Here is a 19,873-nt window from a genome sequence, read left to right as displayed (position 1 = left end):
TTATGTTTGTATATATAATCATTTTCTTTATTCATCTGTCAATAGATACTTAGTTTGATTCCACATCTTGGCCATTGTGAATAATGCTGCAATGAACATGGGGGTGCAGATATTTCTTTGACATGTTGATTTTTCCTTTGGATATATACCCAGAAATGAGATTGCTGAATCACGTGATAGCTCTATTTTTAATTTTTTTGAGGAAGCTCCATACTATTCTCCATAATGGCTATACCAATTTACATTCCTACCACCAGTGTGTCAGGGCTCCCTGTTCTCCACATCCTTGTCAACTCTTACCTCTTCCCTTTTGATAATAGCTGTCCTAACAGGTGTGAGGTGATATCTCATTTTGGTTTTGATTTGCATTTGTCTGATGATTAGTGATGTTGAGAATTTTTCATATACCAATTGGCTATTTGTATGTCTTCTTTGGAAAAATGTCTATTCCAGTTTTTGCCCATTTTTCTATTGGGTTATGTGTTTTCTTGCCATTGAGTTGTTTGAGTTCCTTAAACATTTTAGATATTAACACATCAGACGTGTAGTTTGCAGATATTTTCTCCCATTGCTGTAGGCTGTATATTCACTCTGTTGATTGTTTCCTTTGCTGTACAGAAACAGCTTAGTTTGATGCAATTCCATCTGTTTATTTCTGCTTTTGGTCCTTATGCTTTGGAGTCATATACAAAAAAATCATTGTCCAGACCAATGTCAAGAAGCATTTTCCCTATGTTTCCTTCTAGTAGTTTTATAGTTTCAGCTCTTATGTTTAAGCATTTAATTCATTTTTAGTTGCATTTTACATGGTGTGAGATATGGGTCCAATTTCACTTTTGTGCATCAGAGTTCAGTTTTCACGACACCATTTACTGAAGACAGTACACTTTCCTCATTGTATGTTCTTGCACCCTTGCTGAGGATTAATTGACTGTAAGTGCATGGGTTTATTTTTAGGCTCACTATTCTATTTCATTAGTCTTTAAGTCTATTTTGGTACCGATATTACACAGTTTTGATTACTATAGCTTTGTAGCATATTTTTAAAACAGTGTGGTGCCTCCAGCTTTGTTCTTCTTGCTCCATATTGCTTTGGCTATTTGGAATCTTTTGTGGTTTCATATAAATTTTATGATATTTTTTCTATTTCTAAGAAAAGTGACATTGGAATTTTGATTGCACTGAATCCATGGATTGCTTTAGATAGTGTGAACATTTTAACAATATTAATAATTTCAATTTATGAACACAGTATATCTTCCAATTTATTTGTGTTTTCTTCCACTTCTTTCATCTATGTTTTACAGTTTCTCATGTACACATATTTTGCCCACCTGGTTAATTTTTTTCTAAGTATTTTATTGTTTTAGATGCTATGGCATTGTTTTCTTAATTTCTTTCTCAGTTCTTTGTTAATGTACAGTAACACAACTGATTTTTGTATGCTGATTTTGCATTCTGCAAGTTTACTGAATTTATTAGTTCTAAAAGTTTCTTGGTGGTGTTTTCTACATATAAGATCATGAGTTTTGTACACACAAGGTTATGCCACCTACAAAGAAATTTTTACTGCTTTCTTTTTGATTTGAATCTTTTTATTTCTTTTTCTTGTCTAATTGCTCTGGCTAAGACTTCCAGTACTATGTTGAATAGAAGTGGTGAGCATGAGTTTCTTGTCTTGCCCTGATCTTGGAGGAAAGAGTGAGTTTCTTGTCTTGCCCTGATCTTGGAGGAAAAGCTTTTAACTTTCAACTATTGAGTATTATGTCAGCTATAAGCTTGTCATATATGGCCTTTATTCTATCAATATATGTTCCTTCAAATACTTTGTCTACATCTACTGAGATGATATGATTTTTATCCTTCATTCTGTTAATGTTGTATGTCACATTTATTTATTTTCAAGTGCTGAATCATCCTTGCATCCCAGGTCCCACTAGATCATGGTGTGATCCTTTTAATGTGCTGTTGAATTTAGATTATTTGTATTTCACTGAGGGATTTTTGCATCTATGTTCATCAGGCATATTAGCCTCTAATTTTTTTTCTTACAATGTCCTTGTCTGGCTTTGGCATCCGGGTAATGTTGACTTCATTAGATGAGTTTGGAAGTGCTCCCTCTTCTTCCATTTTTTGCAAAAGTATGAGAAAAAAGTGTTTACTAGAATTCACCAGTGAAACCCTTAGGTCCTAGTCTTTCCTTTGTTCAGAAGTTTTTAATGACTGATTCAATTTCCTTACTAGTTATCCTGCCTCTTCATGGTTCACTCTTGGTATGTTATGTGCTTCTAGGAATTCATCTCTTTCTTTTAGGTTATCTAATATATTGGCACAAAATTGCTCAGAGAAGTCTCTTATAACCTTTTGTATTTCTGCGCATGTCTCCTCTTTCACTTATTATTTCATTTGCGTTTTTTCTTAGTGTAGCTGAAGGTTTTTCAATTTTGTTCCTTTTTTAAAAACCTACCCTTAGTTTAATTAAACTTTTCTATTGTTTTTCTTCAATTCAGAGAATTTGTGATTTTTTTTTCCTCTTATGCTCTTGGCTATCACTTTTATTTTATTTGTGTTTGAGCTTTAAGTAAGAATACCCATCTGTTGGTCCTCCATTCTTTGTTGTTCATATCATCACTTTCCTTTTCCTTTTCTTTCCATCTTTTTATCCTTCTCTGCACCATCATGAGAGATTTATTCAAATGTCTTCCGTAACATTCTGATTTTCTACAGGATCAATTCTGTTCTTGACTGTTCTCAATGAGTATTTTAATCTTGCTCTTGTGCCTTTAGCTTCCTTTCAATCTTCTTTAGTCTTTTCCTATTTGCTTTTTATCTTCTTCTGTCCTTTATCTCATAATTTACTTTCTATTTCACACGTTTGCCTTCTGATAGGGGCCTTGTTTTCTTGTAATACAGTATTCTGATTATTTCTTCTGGGTCTTGGAGCATCCTCAGGTGTGTTCTTTGCTTTATTGTGATTAGATGTAGCACTCAGAAAACTGAAATTCACAGTCTGCACTGGTAATATTTTTTCCCATCTATGTCCACTTCCCACATTGGCTGTCTCATAAGGATTATATTTATTAGAATGCCCTGGACCAGTGTTAGCAACCCCCTACTTTCTGTTATTTGCTTCCTGAGTATTTCAATATCTGTTTGTTGTAGAAAGGTGACAGCTGAAGTGTCGGGAAAACGATAATCTCTCAGAGCAGTTCCCAAGAGCCAGAGAGGGGTTTCTGCTCCGATTTCTGGTTGGCACAATTCCTGGTTCACTAGGTCAGCAGGCAGATGTAATAGAGTTGTGAAGCATATTCTTACCTCTCACCATACTAATTCTTTTATGCAATAAAGAGAGATATGCTATGAGTTGAAGCTCCACATGCCGTATAAATAGAACCTATGTTTCCCAGATTCTATTGGTATTAGTTTCTACCGCCACTGTACTTCTTTATTATTTCTTGTGTTTTCATGAGCATTGAGAGACAAATTATACTGGGAACTGCTAGTTAGATCCATTTTGATATGATTCTTGTTGACCCAGGTTTTCACATAATTTGATTTTGGAGATGATCAAGTCTTCCTACTCATTAGCAAATATTAATCACTTTTGCAGTCCTAGATTTCACACCTCTTCTTAGTTAAATGTAATCTTGCCTTCTGTATTTAGCTGTAGCATCCAGGTTAGTCTTTATTTAGCCAAAGCCTTTCAGCTCCAAACTTTCTCTTTAGTACTCTGCTTTCAGATGCTGAAACAAGGATACTACAAACTGCATTTTGCCTTTGCCCCAGGCTTCTTGTTGGACACTGCAGTTAGTGAGCACGAGAGGAAGACTGGAAGGCAGGAGCAGGGAAAAGAACTTGCTCCTTCCTGTGCTCTTCATGTTCCACCCACATTGCGTCAGCAATGGTACTTTACTCTGGCAGCTACAGTTGGTTCTGGCTTCCAGTATCCTGCAGTGCTCCCAGAATCAACTTCATTATTCTCTCTTATGGATATCACGACTAGTCTGGCAGTTCTCTCCTCAGAGATCTGAGGCCCAGCTGCTGAGATACCAGTCCCAGCACTAGCTGGGTGGCTTCCTTTCTCAGAGGACTGAGTCCCAGCTCCACAAGGTTCCACCTCTGGCCTTCTAGGATCTGCTGACCCCAGCCTTTTCCTTTTGTCCTCTCAGCCCTAGAGAAGGTAACGGCTTTCAAAGGCGCTGGCGTTATCCTGTTTTCGTTGTGCTCTGTTTTGCTTTTTAAGCTTACTAATGCCCCTTTCACCAAATGCCTATGTTGAATTCTCTCTGTTCAAATAACTACTATGATTTCTGTTTTCTGGCTGGACTGTAACTATTAGGATGCTTTCACAAAACGTTTGTGAGGGTTAACCTTGCAGGAAGCCAGGCCAAGGGGTGTGTGGAAGGTATGCTTGGCACTATGCTTGATGATGGTAAAGTGTGTACCCCAAGACTTCGATAAGAAAACAAAACTTTTTGGACTACAGTACTGCCAGATCACTGAGTGTGGGATGGGGTGTGTGTGGTAGGAGAGTACATACTAGGAAGTGGGAAATGGTCAGGTGCCGTGGCTCACACCTGTAATCCCAGCACTTTGGGAGGCCAAGGCGGGTGGATCACTTGAATCCCGGAGTTTGAGATGAGCCTGGGAGACGTGGAAAAACCCTGTCTCTACAAAATATACAAAAATTAGCCAAGCATGGCGGTACATGCCTGTAGTCCCAGCCACTTGGGAGGCTGAGGCAAGAGGATCATTTGAACCTGGTATGAAGAGGTTGCAGTGAGCAAAGATGGCGTCTCTGCACTCCAGCAGGGGCAACAGAGTGAGACAGAGTCTCAAAAAAAAAAAAAAAATATTGTAGATTCAAAAGAAAACTTAGAAATTCTAATTGCTGCAAGCCCTTCTTGGAGTGAAACAACCTTGGTTGTAAACTTTCCAAAGGGAAGTCAGAATCAGATTGGAGTTCTTAAGAAGACAAGTGTCTTTCAGGGGCTGGAGTGAAACTATGGTAAAATGAACTGGCTAAATGGTCACTGAAAATGAGACCAACTCTGTTATAAGACATTTAATAACATCATAACGCTTTGATGGCAAAGAAAAGGCATGTCAACTGAGGGGCTGAAAGTCCCTTAGTTCCTTCTATGTTCATATTCATCTAATCTAAATGAATCTGTTATGACCAGTTTTTTTTTTTTTTTTGAGACGGAGTTTTGCTCTTGTTACCCAGGCTGGAGTGCAATGGCGCGATCTCGGCTCACCGCAACCTCCGCCTCCTGGGTTCAGGCAATTCTCCTGCCTCAGCCTCCTGAGTAGCTGGGATTACAGGCACACACCACCATGCCCAGCTAATTTTTTGTATTTTTTTAGTAGAGACGGGGTTTCACCATGTTGATCAGGATGGTCTCGATCTCTTGACCTCGTGATCCACCCGCCTCGGCCTCCCAAAGTGCTGGGATTACAGGCTTGAGCCACCGCGCCCGGCTATGACCAGTTTTTTTTTTAAACACTTGATTCAGTCACCAACCGACCATTGGGACTGAATCAAAGAAGACGTAACACTCAGTTTCGATGTTGAGAATACTGTTCGCACTGAACATCAGATCTATGTAAAATTTTGGTTCAGCTATTTTACACTTTTTGATAGGCATAATATTTTACTTTAGAAATGCTCATTCATGTCACTGGAACAACATTTTAGACTCTTAAAAAATGCCACAGAGTTGCAGTTATGTAGGATGAAAACGTCTAGAGCTCTAATGAGGACTATAGTTAATCATGTTGTATTGTATATCGGAAATTTGCCACAAGTAGATTTTAGGTTCTCTTACCACAAAAACAAAACAAAAATAAGGAAAGAAAGGCAACTATATGAGATGATGGATATAATAATTTGCTTGACTGCTCTAATCACTTATATATATGTGTACCAAAATATGTCATATACCTTGCTTATATACAATAAATATTTTTAAATGCCAAATACGTATTATTATCCAAATGAGTCACATCAGATTATTTTTTTGAGGAGAGGAAATTTTATCCTTTGGGGAACCCCCAATAAGCATGTTTTCATTGTTTATCTATTTCCTAATTGTATTCCAGATATGAGTTCAGAGACAATGAATGTTAGCTGACATTCCTGTCACTTGGCTTGAGAAGCCTTTCAGACACAGCAAAAATATTGTTATTTCTTACAAGGGTCCTCTCTAGACAATTACTATGACTTTACTTGTTATAACAGATAACAGTCCTGAGGAAAATGGTTTGTCTTGGCCCAGGATAGAATACCTTAAGGCACACTGCGTAAGTCATTACTTAGTGGATTTGTAAAAAGAAGGAAAAGATTTTTTAAAGTAGAAATTTACAATAAATAACCATTAGCTATGGAAATATCTTTAAACAATAACCACCAACTATTCTTCCATATGAAGATAACTCTTTTCTGTCTCTTCACTTCAATGAGATGTTCAAGATGTGTGTCAGGTCCCCGAAATAATAGTTTGCATTCATCTAAGAATTTCTGAAGCATTTTAAGAAGGTCAATTCATGATCTTTCTTAATATAACCAAAACTTATTTATTACTAAATCATCTTAGCCCTTCTGCATGGAACAAGAAACGAAAGTAATATACAGAGGAAAATCTTGCATTAAGAAATGAAAAAAGGCTAGCAAGAAAAAAGGAAAGGTGGTGGGGGGTGTGCATTTTATAGACATTTAGACCCACCAGTGAATACAAAGACATCCAGCTTCTGTAAACACGTCTTTAATTAACCCTTTCACTGTCAAACTTCAAAACAACACCATTAAAATCATATTTCTAATCTTCAGTGCTTGACATTTCCTTCATTTGCTGACTCATTAACCATAAGAAAACACGCTAAACACAAAGAATCATGTTCTTTGACAGTTAACAAGTCAGGAAAATATCAAGGAGATTAAGTGACCAGTTAGACAATTTGGGGGAAGAACCAAACTAAAACTCATGGTTTTCTTGTTAATTTTCAGCCCAATGGGATTCCTGCCTGCACTGCCCCACTGCCCAGCTGCCCCCTTAGCATGCAGGTGATCCAACTCTGTCATTGATATGCTTATGACAGTATTCCTCTTTGAAAACACAAGAGGATTAGGTTTGGTGTACGTTGGACTTGGAAGGGTAGTAATATTTGCCTTCAGGACTTTTCCTTTCAGTTTCAATTCCCTTGCATACTTGTGTGGCCTTCCAGTCACACAGGGTCAGCTCCAACTGTAACTGCCTGAGGCCCAGATATGGTCTCTGCCCAAGATTCCTTTAGTTCTCCCAAGCCATCAAAACTCTTCCCTGAGATCTTCTCCTTGAAAATGAATGTTAACATTGGTCTAATCACATAAATATAACTACTATTACAACTCTAGTGGTGATACTGCACTTCTACTGCTGGCTGACTCATGTATACAGAACTATGTGCCACATTTCACATGATGGAAGAGTTTAATTGTTGATTTATCAGCAATTATTTGGCAGTTGCCAGATATTTGTTGACCACTACATGACAGTGGTTTTTGCGGTGTAAGTACAGTGTAGCCACATGCCAGTTTACTTGTTGGTAGTCCCCGTTAGGCTAGGCCACTTGAAGGTGGGGCATTGTATCTTCATCTGGAAGCAGAACTATTTTTTCACACATTCCCCAAAGAAAACATTTGGATTTAAAGTTTAAATGTACGGATTCAATGAGTAAGTGAATCCACACTTTGTGACTCTGTAGGAAAAAATTAACTTTGTCTAATATCAAATCAGCCAACAGAGCTAGTGTGGAAATCATAAATTTGTTACTATTAATATAAATGACAATTTTGAGTGACTGAGCTGTAAATGGAGTCTCTTGTTCACTGAAATCATTTTCAAAATACCTCCTTTTGACATATCTAGAAATATTTTGTTTGAAATTACTATATTGGTTTGAATTTTTACCTATCAAAAGAACTAGTCAAGGCCGGGTGTGGTGGCTCACGCCTTTAATCCCAGCACTTTGGGAGGCTGAGGTGGGCGGATCACAAGGTCAGATTGAGACCATCCTGGCCAACATGGTGAAACCCTGTCTTTACCAAAAATACAGAAAAATTAGTTGGCTGTGGTGGCACATGCCTATAATCCCAGCTATTTGGGAGGCTGAGGGACGAGAATCGCTTGAACCCAGGAGGCAGAGGTTGCAGTGAGCTGAGATCGCACCACTGCACTCCAGCCTGGCGACACAGGGAGAGTCTATCTCAAAGAAAAGAAAAAAAGAACTACTCAAAAAAGAAAGATGAAAGATGGCACAGCTTACCGGTATAGTTTAGTGTTTTTTTTTTTTTTTTTTTTTACAGCTTTAAGGTGTAATTTACATAACACACTGCACCCATTTAAAGTGCACAATTTGATGTTTTTAAGTATATTATAGATTTTAAAAAGAAGCAGAAACTTAATGTTTTTAGTATAATAATTTCAAGTGTGAGTGCCAGACAGGGAGATATGCTTTTCAGAAAAAACAAAAAACGAAAAACAAAAAAAACCCTGATATTGAGAGCTATTAGATAAATTTTCTTCTGAGGGAGGATTTGAGGCTCTGAAAATCTAGGAAATGTAAATTCAACATGTGCTAAACACAAGACTATAAGGCTTTTTCCTGAAATGAATAAATGAATGTGAGTTTTTTGCCTCTCTATTTTCTGTGAATCAAGGGCATGTATAACTAACTATTTTTCAGCCTTACCTCATATAAGCTTTGAGCTTTCCCTCCATGTTAACATATATTATTTAACGTTTGAGTGTGTCAACACCACATTAGGCACTTTAAAGAACAGAATTAGCCATGCTTCCTACTCAGGGGACTTGTCTACTAAGTATCAGACTAAAGCTCTAGAATTCCCTCACATCAAGCAATTCATACAGTGATATTTTCCCTTAATTCTTCCGTAAAATCAATGAGATTTTTCTCTCTTTTATTTTTGTGCAAACTTAAAGGAACACTCTTTGATTTAACATATACCTTTAGAAGTTCTGTTTGGGCACATTCCACATCTTACTTTATCATGGGACAGAATGAGTGACTACATCTAAAATTAGGCCTATTAAATGTGGTTACTGTCACAAAGTAAAAGGAGTTCCCATGTTCACTAATTCTGTCATCATTTACATTATTGTAGGTGGAATATTTAAACAAATGAGAGTTTGTTTCTCTCATGCATCTTAGCTAGGGTGTACTAACTAACTAAGGTTGATGGCATAATGCAGTGAGAGAGCCTGAAGAAAATAAATACAAAATGTTTGGTCTAGGCATACTCGTGCAGTATAATAGTTGGAAAGAAAGATTGTTAATTATGCTATAGTCTAGGATGCTTTGTGAGCATTAGAAACATAATGCAAGTACAGAGTATAAACTCTTAAAGCTATTAGGCTACACTCTTTATTAGATGATTAAAAGTACATATTAAAGTGTCAATTTTCCATCAAATAACTTGTTTAGTCACTGAATTGCTAATGGCCTTCATTTATAGTTTTACTAGAGGCTCCTTAAACTTTTTGGTCTGCCAGATTAACCCTGCTTGGATAAATATACTATAATCAACTAGATTAATTAGTCAAATTAGCTCAGTGTTTCTTCCTCAATACTTAGCAGTTGAAAAGTTTGTACTGTTGAAATTAAAAATTCAGCATCAGTTGCTAAAGTTTTTTAAAGACGAAATGTAATAGTGACAAGTGTTACAAATTCAGAAATATTATAATTAAGCAAGCAGATGTATATTTTGAAATAGTGCCTCAATGGATATTAAAACATCCTGAATAAATTCTTGCTAGAGTTTGATTTGGTGATATAAATTGTTGAAAGAAATAACAAAGTTATTAGCATACGGTGTTTCTAAAAGCTCTCATTGTCATTTACTGTAAGTGGTGTTGTCATATGCTAGTTCATAGATCTATTTGGGAAAACTTGGCCCAGATGGTTCTCTCAGAGACCCCATCGAATCTAGGGTGTTCTTTCATGGACAAAAAGATCTTGTCTTAAGATATTAAGCGTTGAAAGTGGGTCTCTGAGTTTTCTCTACCAGAGAGTGTAGCACTTTCTCAGAACAAATACTCGTGAAATTAGATAATTTCATTTTGCAAACAATCTGGAAAAGATTTGGGGAATGAGGAGGAGGGGGAGAAAAGGGGGCTGATGAGAGGAATCTACTCAGGTTTTCTAGCACGAATTTTGAATTTTGCCTTGAGATGTTTAGAATTGAAATAATCAAAAGGTAATCATATTACCTAACTTTGGATAGAAAATGTAAACGAATTCCAAATTTCTAATACTTACCCTTCCTGCTAAAACTACGAGTCTTCCTAATAGAGAACAAATAATGAAAAGTTAAATAGCCTGACTCCACCACTAATTCTTGCAAATTATTATAGCTGAGGATTGTTACACAGTCATTTTATCTTCAAGGAAACGGCAGTAAAATGTCAATGAGAAAGCAGTAGGAGGAGTTCTGGAAGGATGAGCACACCAATAAAATTATTCAAAACCAGAGACAGGTGAATCATTACCTGGATTTCCTTTCATAAGATTGAAGAGAAACCCATGACAGTTTAATTCTGGAATCTTTTCTATTTTATAATTATTTAAATGAGACAAAAAGAAACTTCTAGAATTCTAGTATTTAAATAATTCTTCCATTGTACTTTCATTAAAAAAAAAGTATTAACTCACTTGTTAAAGTCTCCTAGGGCATCATCTCATTCCTTATAATTGTCCTTTACATTCTAAATGGTAGGTGAATCTCTTAGTATATTTCTTCAAGGTAAAAAAGAAAATGGAAGCATTTGTTTTTCAGCAAAAAGGTGTTTGTTTTTCATCAATATGAGTGATGGAAAGTTTGCAATCTAATGGTTTTTAAGGATGATTTTAAAGCTTGTCTTTATCTTTGAGACTGGTCACTTCATTTGTAAATAAGGAATATCACTCCCTAGATCCCTAACAGAAAATATTTGTGTATTAAAATATAAAGGCTACATGTATGTGCTGCACTATCAGGCAGAGCAGTTTGGGGTTAAGCATTTTCAGTAATTTTAAAAGTCAAACTCATGTAATCCATTGTAACTGAATCTACAAATGTCTTCTTGTAAATTCAGAAGACTGAATCAAAAGATTTTTAGCCCAAAAGGTACCTTCTACTGAGGTTCTTACAGAATGACAGAGTGCTTTAAAGTATGGTACTAATAGAGAGAGATTATATACATGTAAAAGTAGACATTTTTATAAACAAAATCTTACAATGATAGTCCTGTCACCAGGATCAAACAGAAGCTCAAACTAGCTACCTCCATAAGGTGTGAAGTTGAGATGATTTGCAGGGTCAATAAAGCCAAAGTAATTTTAGATTGAACACTTTGTTTTCCAAAAGAAAAAAAAAAGTAAGCACATCTCTATTCATGATGTGTGTGTGGGTGGTATAGTTTTGAGAACTTGAGGAGAGTGGTGCTTGGTATAACCTAGGCAGCAAGGGAAAGCATTTAAAAATACTGTCAACGATTCTGGCAGGAAAGACTGTATAAATATACTGTAGACTTAAACATAAGTGAGCTGGTTAAAAAAAGAAAAGAAACTGCAAAGGAAAACTTCAAAACTTCTACCCCCATGATGAAATAAATTACATAAAGGAGGAAGTTATCAAGGGTTTTCATACCCACCATCTACCTAATTTCAAAAGCCTGGTTCTTAAGGAATTTTCTTTTCAAATCTGAGGATTCAGTATTCAGCCAATATAATTGGTCGGATAGTCTTAGCATATTTTTGAAATCATTTATAAGACTACCAAATGTCTTGGGAACTTTTTCCTCTAATCACTCCTGAATCCGTCCAAATTGGTTTTAAATTATTCCATTCGTAATGGTAAATTTTTATTACAAACATGTTTTTTTACCCCAATTTAAACACAGATATGTCAGTCTGAAGTTGAAATAATTAGATCCTACATGGTTTCTCATGCAGCACATTATTATATCAAAAATCCTATCCCATCATGGAAAAGATATGAAAGGTTTATATAAATTCTGAGTTAATTTATTTCATTAAATGGCTTATACTGTGCATGTAGGTGTGCATTTATTTTCAAGCACAAACATGCAAATACACAGAACCATAAATTATATTCCACAGCATCCCTTTTAAAGTGTGTTTTTTCTTTTAAAAATCTTAACATGAATAATATCCACCATCATGGACCTTGAACACTGATGATTCTGGCTAACGCTTTTATCCTTTGCTTGAAATTACAGGATCAGTCTAGCCAGAATTTATGAGAACCAGACCTCAGACCTCACATAGCTCACATATTAGACCATTAGGCATCTAACTACCTCTGAACAATTTCAATGCATTATCTCGCCTTTTCCCTGGGGCACAAACTTCACTCGTCCATACTTTTAATATATTTTGTCTGCATGAAGCAGATCGAGTTATTACATGCCAGTAGATCACAACTTACAGAAATTTCATTGCTTTCCAACGATGCAACAAACGTCTCTGTTCTCCACCCCGATATAGGGCTGAAGGGAAATGGTCAATACAGCAAATGTCTCTAAATTATCCAGTGGTGTTATGTAAAGTCGATTTTATATTTTTACTTAAACACTTTAAACATTTTCATACATTCCCACCCATAGACACTTAACCAAGGAAGGCCATATCCATGCACATTTTTTTCTAATTGCATGCCACTTCAAATGAACGAGGAAAGTGATAAATGAAAATGATTTAACTTTTACTTTTTCCAGTAGGACTTCTACATTCCTGATTGAACATCTCTTGTTTTAACTTACATTTTGATTTGCAGGTTTCTATGCCTTACAAGCCAGAAATTTATTTGTTCTTCAAAAAAAAAATTTAGTGATCAAAGATTTAAAAATTAACTGAGCTTTGAACTCTCCTAAACCTTTTACCTGGATTAATGGCAAAGCCATTACGTTCTTTTCTTTCATTAGGGTTTTTTTTTTTTTTTCCTTCAGCAAGGCTGAACAGGAAACAAGGGTGATCCTATCCTATCCCTAGAGACTGTTCATCAGCTAGCTCAGTTTACAGCTATTAAAAAAAAAAAAAAAAAAAAAAAAACTAGAGGTAAGCAGCACTTACAAATGTTGCATTTTATCATGTGGAACTACTATTATTGTGCACAATAGGCATTTTTCTTGTTCGACTTGAATCCTTGTATTATTATTATTTTTCATTATCCATTTGAAGTTAGGTTTCTGGGACTTCTGGGCTAGTTAACCATTTCCTCTAGTCTGTTACAAATATATTTTTAAAACACTGGTGAACAATTATGCTACTTAGGTTTTCCCAACAAAATAGTTGGAAAAGGAAGACCAAGCTAGTGTTATCTAAGACAATTTTCTCATTTAGTTCCAAACTAAAACAAACAGCAATGAAAGGTCATTAGTCTCACAGACTAAAATTGTTTTGATGAAGGCCAGCTTTCCATTCTGTTGACAAGCATCTCAATTCTTTTCAACAGCTCTAGGTGTTCACACTGGAAGAATGCAGGGCAGACTGGACAACGATCAGCCTCAGGGAACCAACTGGCTCCTCGTGACAATTCACAGAGCTACCACTAGTCAAACTGTTCCTCCTCCTCCGTTTTTTTTTTTTTTTTTAACCAAGATTGGGATAATTAATAATGGAAATTAGTTCCGAGCGGCAGATTTGAATACAAACACTGCTTGAATTTCTGCTGCTGTATATTTCCGTTTAGCAATAATTGAGTCTCATCATAATTACATGTTTCTTCAGAGTAAAGTCGGGGAATTAAAGGGAATCTAGAAACTTCGCCAAGATTTCCTCCCAGAGGCACTGTTTCTTTCTTAGTAGGTCAAATATCATGGCCCAAAACAGAATCAGTGAACAAGAGATATGGGACAGATGGAAAGGGAATGGAAACTCTGCAGATGACGTGACTTTCCCGTAACTTCTATGCTGGCTTAAGAGCTGAGGGCTGGCCAGACTTGTGATTAAAGACCAAGATCTAAACTGCATGACTTTGTCCCATTGTCTTCCCAGCTAAAAATAAGAATCACCATTTCTCAACCAGAAGTGGGAGTAACTCTCCACATTACATCTTTGCATTCAGGCCTCCCCTTACCATTTACTCTTAGAGGTTTTACTTGTCAAGTCCTCTAACCTTTCCAAAACTGGATGTCAAACAGAGCTGTGAATCACTGAAAGGAAAGCCCTCAAGGGCTGGAAGGGTGAATTCAAACAGCCTCTCAAAAGTTCAGGGTAAAAAGCATTGTATAGGAATAGCTCAGGGATTTAGAAGTTGGGAAATACAGGTTCTATTTTGAGCTATGCCTTGAGCATGTTGCTCTCTTTACAAAAATTGCCAGATGTGAGAGGAAAGATTGCTTACTTGGTGGAGTGTTTAAGGAATTCTTAATCAGAGAATCTGATTAAAGCTAAGAGTGAAACTCAGCTAATGGCTCTTTTAAAACAAAACCAACAAACGAACACACGAGGCTGACAGGCTCTTTATTTTTCTGGGTTAATTTTATTGTCTGCCCTCAAACCAAGCTGCTTTCCACCTTTTTTTTTTAAGAAAGAATGAGCATTTTGCTAACTTTGAGTTAGGAAAGGTAAAGGAAATCCCAGTGTCACAGGTTTGGAAGGGCCCATGGATAATACGTAATTCAGTATCTTAGCCAATTCTTGATCTCTCTACCACAGGTGCCAAGGTACAAATGTGCACGGCTTAAGCATATTCAGAAAGATGAGGCATACCACCTCTGCAGGCAGTTCATTCTGCCTTCAGATCGCTGGTGCTTACCAAGCGCTGACTGAGGTCAAGCTAAAACCTGCAGACCTGCACCTTCACTAATCCTTGCCCCCTCCCCTGTCATATCACAGAGCAAGTCCAGTTGCCTTCTTCCTCATGCAAATCCTTCGAACACTTAAGGATACTCTACTGTCCCTTCAGCTGTTCTCTCTCTCTTCTCCAGTTGAAGCAGCCACTGTTCCTTCATGCCATTTTCCTCACAATGGCCTACAGGTTGTTAATGTCCTCCTTAAAGGTGGATCCAATAAATGGCACCCTAGTTCAAAGCCAGTTTGATAAGCGTGGACTACACTCTGTATAACTTCTTCCATTCTGGATGCTTTGTTCTATAAATACAAGGTGTTTTTTTGTTGTTGTGGTGGTGGGTTTTTTTGTTTTGTTTTTTGGGGTTTTTTTTTTTTTTTGGTCTTCCTTTGTCACCCATGCTGGCGTACAGAGATGCAATCACAGTTCATTGCAGCCTCCACATCCTGGGCTCAATTGATCCTCCCACCTCAGCCTCTCAAGTAGCAGGAAAAACAAGTGCACACCACCATACCTGGCTAATTCTTTTACTTTTTGTAGAGATGGGGTCTTGCTATGTTACTCAGGCTGGTCTCAAACTCATGGCCTCAAGCAATCCTTCCACCTCAGCCTGTTAAAGTGCTGGGATTACAGACATTAGCCCCAGGGCCTGGCCAAGGCTTTCTTTTTCTTCCAAATAATTCCATGTTTACTGTCAGCTAAAATCTCTCCTCTGTCACATAGCCTCTGCCTTATATTTGTATAATTAAATTATGGTACTTAAATACTCTTTACATTTATCTTCTTTACATTTTCATCTCCTTAGGGTTGGCCCACTGTTTCAACACATTCCAAACTATTTACAGCCATAAGAAATAAGCTAAGGAGTTCCTAATCTACTTGAAGCACACTGCTCTGAGGGCTTCCACATTACGCCAAATGTTTCATCCATGCAAGAGCCCTGTGAGGTAGAGAGTCCCCTCATAACTTAGTTGATGAAACTCAGGCTGGAAGATTAAGCAAATTGCTGACGGTCACACTCCAAGTACTGGCCGAAACCGAGATTCAAATCTTAAGCTTTCTAACCGTACATGACTAGTTATTTCCATTCTTCTGTGTTCTTTCTTAGGATTTCTTTGGATTCCGTTTCTGACATTTAACATGTCAGAATGAATGTTGATGTCAGATGAAGAGTTGGCTCTCTCTTCATCTTAAGGTAGAGTCATCAATGGCCTCAATCAATTTATCATTTTGAAAATAATTGCATATAACCGGGCTGAAGACAAAGCCAATTGAGTTCAGGTGCTAGCAATCTCTTTGTGCTGTCTTTCATTACAAAGCCATCTGAGTAAACTCTCAGTGGCTAGTAATTTTTCATTATGCTCACAAGGACATCGTTGGCTCATTTATTTAATATATAGAGGGTCTACTATATTCCAGGATCAGTGTCAGGCACTGGGCGTACAGCAATGAACCAAACTGACATGGTCATCACAACAACCTTGTCAGAGGTCAAGATAGATCTGGTTTAATTTACTCATAGTAAACCAATGCTGACTCTTAGTGATCAATGCTTCCTCTTAGTATAGAAGGAACTGCCACAATGACACTTAGGTTTGCCTGCCTAGAGGATGAAAACTGGTACTGAGCCCAGCAAAATGAGCAAGGTTAAGGGCATGCAGAAGAGTACCATTAAGAGTGTTGCTGCTCTGAAAATCACAGGCTCCAGCCTATGGTAGCAACCTGACCCAACCTGCGGAGAGTTTTCATTTTTGAGAACACAGAACCAAGGTTTTCATTTGTTCAGCTACAGGACAAGTATATCCCTTTCCCTGTAACCATTCACTGACAACAAACACACTTTTCCAAAGGCAAACACCTGCAGAATTTGCTTAGAAGATAGTCTGTGAAAATCGACCAAAGTGAAAGTAATTTAGCTTCCATTTATTGAGCAACTATTATATGCTTGGCACCGCATTGCACACTTTAATTTAGTTCTCGCAGTAAACCTACTGGGAATGTAATCTTTAAATTCCTCATTTGAAATTTTTAAAATGCTTTTTTACACATGAGAAAATAGAGGCTTGGGGCGATTACGGCACACAACTGGCAAGTCAGAGTCACCAGGCCCAGAGCTGACTCCAAAAGCAATGTTCTTCCTACCTCCCACATGGAAACAAGTTGTACCTTTTTTGTCTTCAAATTCTTAATATTCCAGCAAGGAAGGGTTTTAAATATCAGGAGAAAAAAGGAGAGAAAATTTGGTGTGATACCTAAGGCAGTCACCTCATTATTATAGCCAATAATTTCTTCAGGCGTCAGTGTCTCAATGGGTTGAATTCAATTAATAGGACCTACATGTCACAGGCCTTAAAAATGACTACAAAGGGATTTTTTTGAGAAACAGATTATGGCCACTGCTTTTAGGAGCTACTGTACTTCCTCCACTATCTGCTTGATGGTATTTGAACTAAGCTAAATAGAAACTAAGTTTTTTACATTCTAATAGGGATTGGAGCCCTCTTTACCACCATCACCCAAGCTTGCCAGCCTCAAACTGCAGCAAGAAGACTGATACTCTTCATCTTTCTGCAATCTCAACCCTTGCACTGAAAACTGCCACGTTTTTCATGTTTCTCAAGGAGCAAACCCCAGTCTTGATACAACTTGATGATGATCTTACTACTTAAATGAAATAACCAAAGTCAAAATGAGCTTCCTCTTTTTTTCTCTTGATATCACTAATTGTATTTACTCCCACCTAGTCTGACAGAAAGAACTGTTCTTCCACATTGCCAGTGCTATTCTTCCCATGTGTGCCTTTGATTACCCCCACTTCTTGTTTTTTCCCTTCGTTTTGCCCTTATACTCTGCCCCTTTGAATTTTCAGTCTCTTCACTTCTACTATGATCTTTTCTTTTTGTTCACAAATGTGCATGAGCATACCCTATTCTTTGAAAGAAGAGAAGCAAAAAACAACCACCTTTCCCCAGCTGTACTCCCTGCCCCCTCCCAAGCTAGCATCCTCTCTATTTTCACAGGTCTTGAAAGAAAAGTCCACTTCCGGACCCCCCACTCTGTCCTTCCCTCCTTGCAATCTGGCTTCTGCCCTTGTCACTCCACTGAGACTCTACAGACCGAAAGGTCACCAATGACTTCCTCATGACCAGATTCATTGGTATTTTCTCCCTTTGGCCCATCGAGCTTCTCTATAGACCTTGATCTGTTGATTATGCATTTCTTTTGCATTAACGTTTATTTAGCAACTAACTACCTGATGCTGATCACAGGGCTATACTGGGGGCTCAGGCTTCGAATATTCTTCCATGACTAAGAGAAGAGGGATTTTCTCACTTCTCTTCTTAGTTCTTTGGTATCTTCTTGGGCCTCTCTAGCTGCTGTCATTCCTAAATATGCTTTCCCAAAGATCTATCCTTGGCCTTCTTCTCTATAGTCCTCAGTAACAATCTCACCACTTCAGCTGCTACCTTGGAGCCTTTAGAATCAGAGGCTGATTCTAAACCTCTTCCTACTCCAGCCCTTCAGTTCTTCAGTTCCGCATTTCAAATGCCTGGTGCATGCTCATACACTGGACTCTCATTTTCTCATAAACCTACTACTGCTCTATTTCTTTTGGTGGTTACTGGCATTCTAATAGAGTCAGGTCCAAAAGTCTAGCAGTATGTTGGATGGATTCCCCATCATTCCCTGTTCACCACACTTAGATTGCCAGAATATGCAGATTCTTCCTCCAGACTATTTCTAATACTTATCCCCTCACTTCCATTTCCATTGTCCTAAGGTAGGAACTCATTCGATTTCACTTAGATCAGATTTTGCGACCTTCAGTCACTCCCCTAAGGCCTTCAGGATTTGGGCAACATGGGGAGATCTCATGCACTATATTATTTATCTAACATTTTAAATTTAATAGACCTACGTTATTTCTTTAGATTCATCCACTGCAATAGTCTATGGAATGAGAGGTTTGATATACAAATTATATTTTTAAATATGTACTTAAACTTATGCTATTATTAAAATCTGAATAGCACTTAGATTTGCCATACATACCACAAATTATACACCATCCATACTTTGGGAAGGGTTTATTTTGATTATACAAAAGCCTTGTAATGAGTATTCTATCCCAATTTTGGGGGGGATTTCAACTCATCTGATTAAACTTTTCCAAACTAATTGTTCTGAATTATAACAATATTCTGTCTGTTTCCTGCTCAAAAACTCATTCTCCACCCAATTATATATGAAATCCTTAACCAATGTGATCTCTAGTCTGAATAGACCGGCCCTTCCAACATCATTTCCTGTTGCTCAGGCAGCCTTATCTCAGCCTTGATGGAAGCAATGCCTGCTAATCACTGCTTCGCATACATTCCCTGCGCCGTCCAGCTGGCTCCGGCCGCCACCCTCACCCCATCACCTGCCTTCAAAGTTCTCCCTCCTCCTCCCCCCATCTGCAGCCTCCTCAAAACATCCACTAATTTCTTCAGCTGGAAGTAATCTTTCCTTCCTCCAACTGCCATAGCCCTGTACCCATGGTTTTCTTTTGACACTTCACTTTCTACTTTCAATTTATGTTATATATTCACATTTTCTCTCTCCTACATTATTTAAATTTCTTGAGGACAGGCTGGGTCTGATTCATCCTAGCATCCTCCTATCACCTAGCGAAGTACTTGCTTATAGAAGAGAAATAAAGACCACTAAATATTGGCTGAATAAACAAACATACAGTCAGGCATTTTGGTTTAAGTGATTTTGATCAGTTTTCTCATCAAATAGACATTTTTTCTTAATAATTCATCCGTGTTTCAGTGCCAGAGATTAATAAAGGGGCGGTGAAAGAGCTTCTTATATTTCACACCTTGGCCCACTTTTTCCCTACGTTTACTTTCATTTAAAAGAGACAATGAGCGAGATGTAATGAAGTAATTCCATTACATAGCTGCAGAGGAAAGGAGGCTGTTTGGAGTAACAACTAAAGTTTTTATTCATTTTATTTTACTTTCTCTCAGTTGG

The 19,873-nt window shown here is 37.5% G+C and overlaps 1 protein-coding gene and 1 long non-coding RNA gene across 10 annotated transcripts in view; both read right to left on the bottom strand.

Annotated features, from left to right (window-relative positions):
- Positions 1-19,873, bottom strand: part of MEIS2 (Meis homeobox 2) — a 210,978-nt gene that overhangs the window by 92,840 nt on the left and 98,265 nt on the right. The gene's annotated exons all lie outside the window — the stretch shown is intronic.
- On the bottom strand, positions 693-18,863 carry LOC116538700. Its single transcript, XR_004263752.1, has 3 exons — positions 18,851-18,863; positions 12,966-12,968; positions 693-763 (listed from the first exon to the last, which is right to left on the bottom strand). It is a non-coding gene; the product is annotated as an uncharacterized LOC116538700 (long non-coding RNA).

Source organism: Sapajus apella, unplaced genomic scaffold, assembly GCF_009761245.1.
Source record: "Sapajus apella isolate SASKATOON/1434 unplaced genomic scaffold, GSC_monkey_1.0 scaffold122, whole genome shotgun sequence".
NCBI lineage: Eukaryota > Metazoa > Chordata > Mammalia > Primates > Cebidae > Sapajus > Sapajus apella.
Note: the sequence above shows the minus strand (reverse complement) of the source record. Positions and strands in the feature narration are given on the sequence as shown.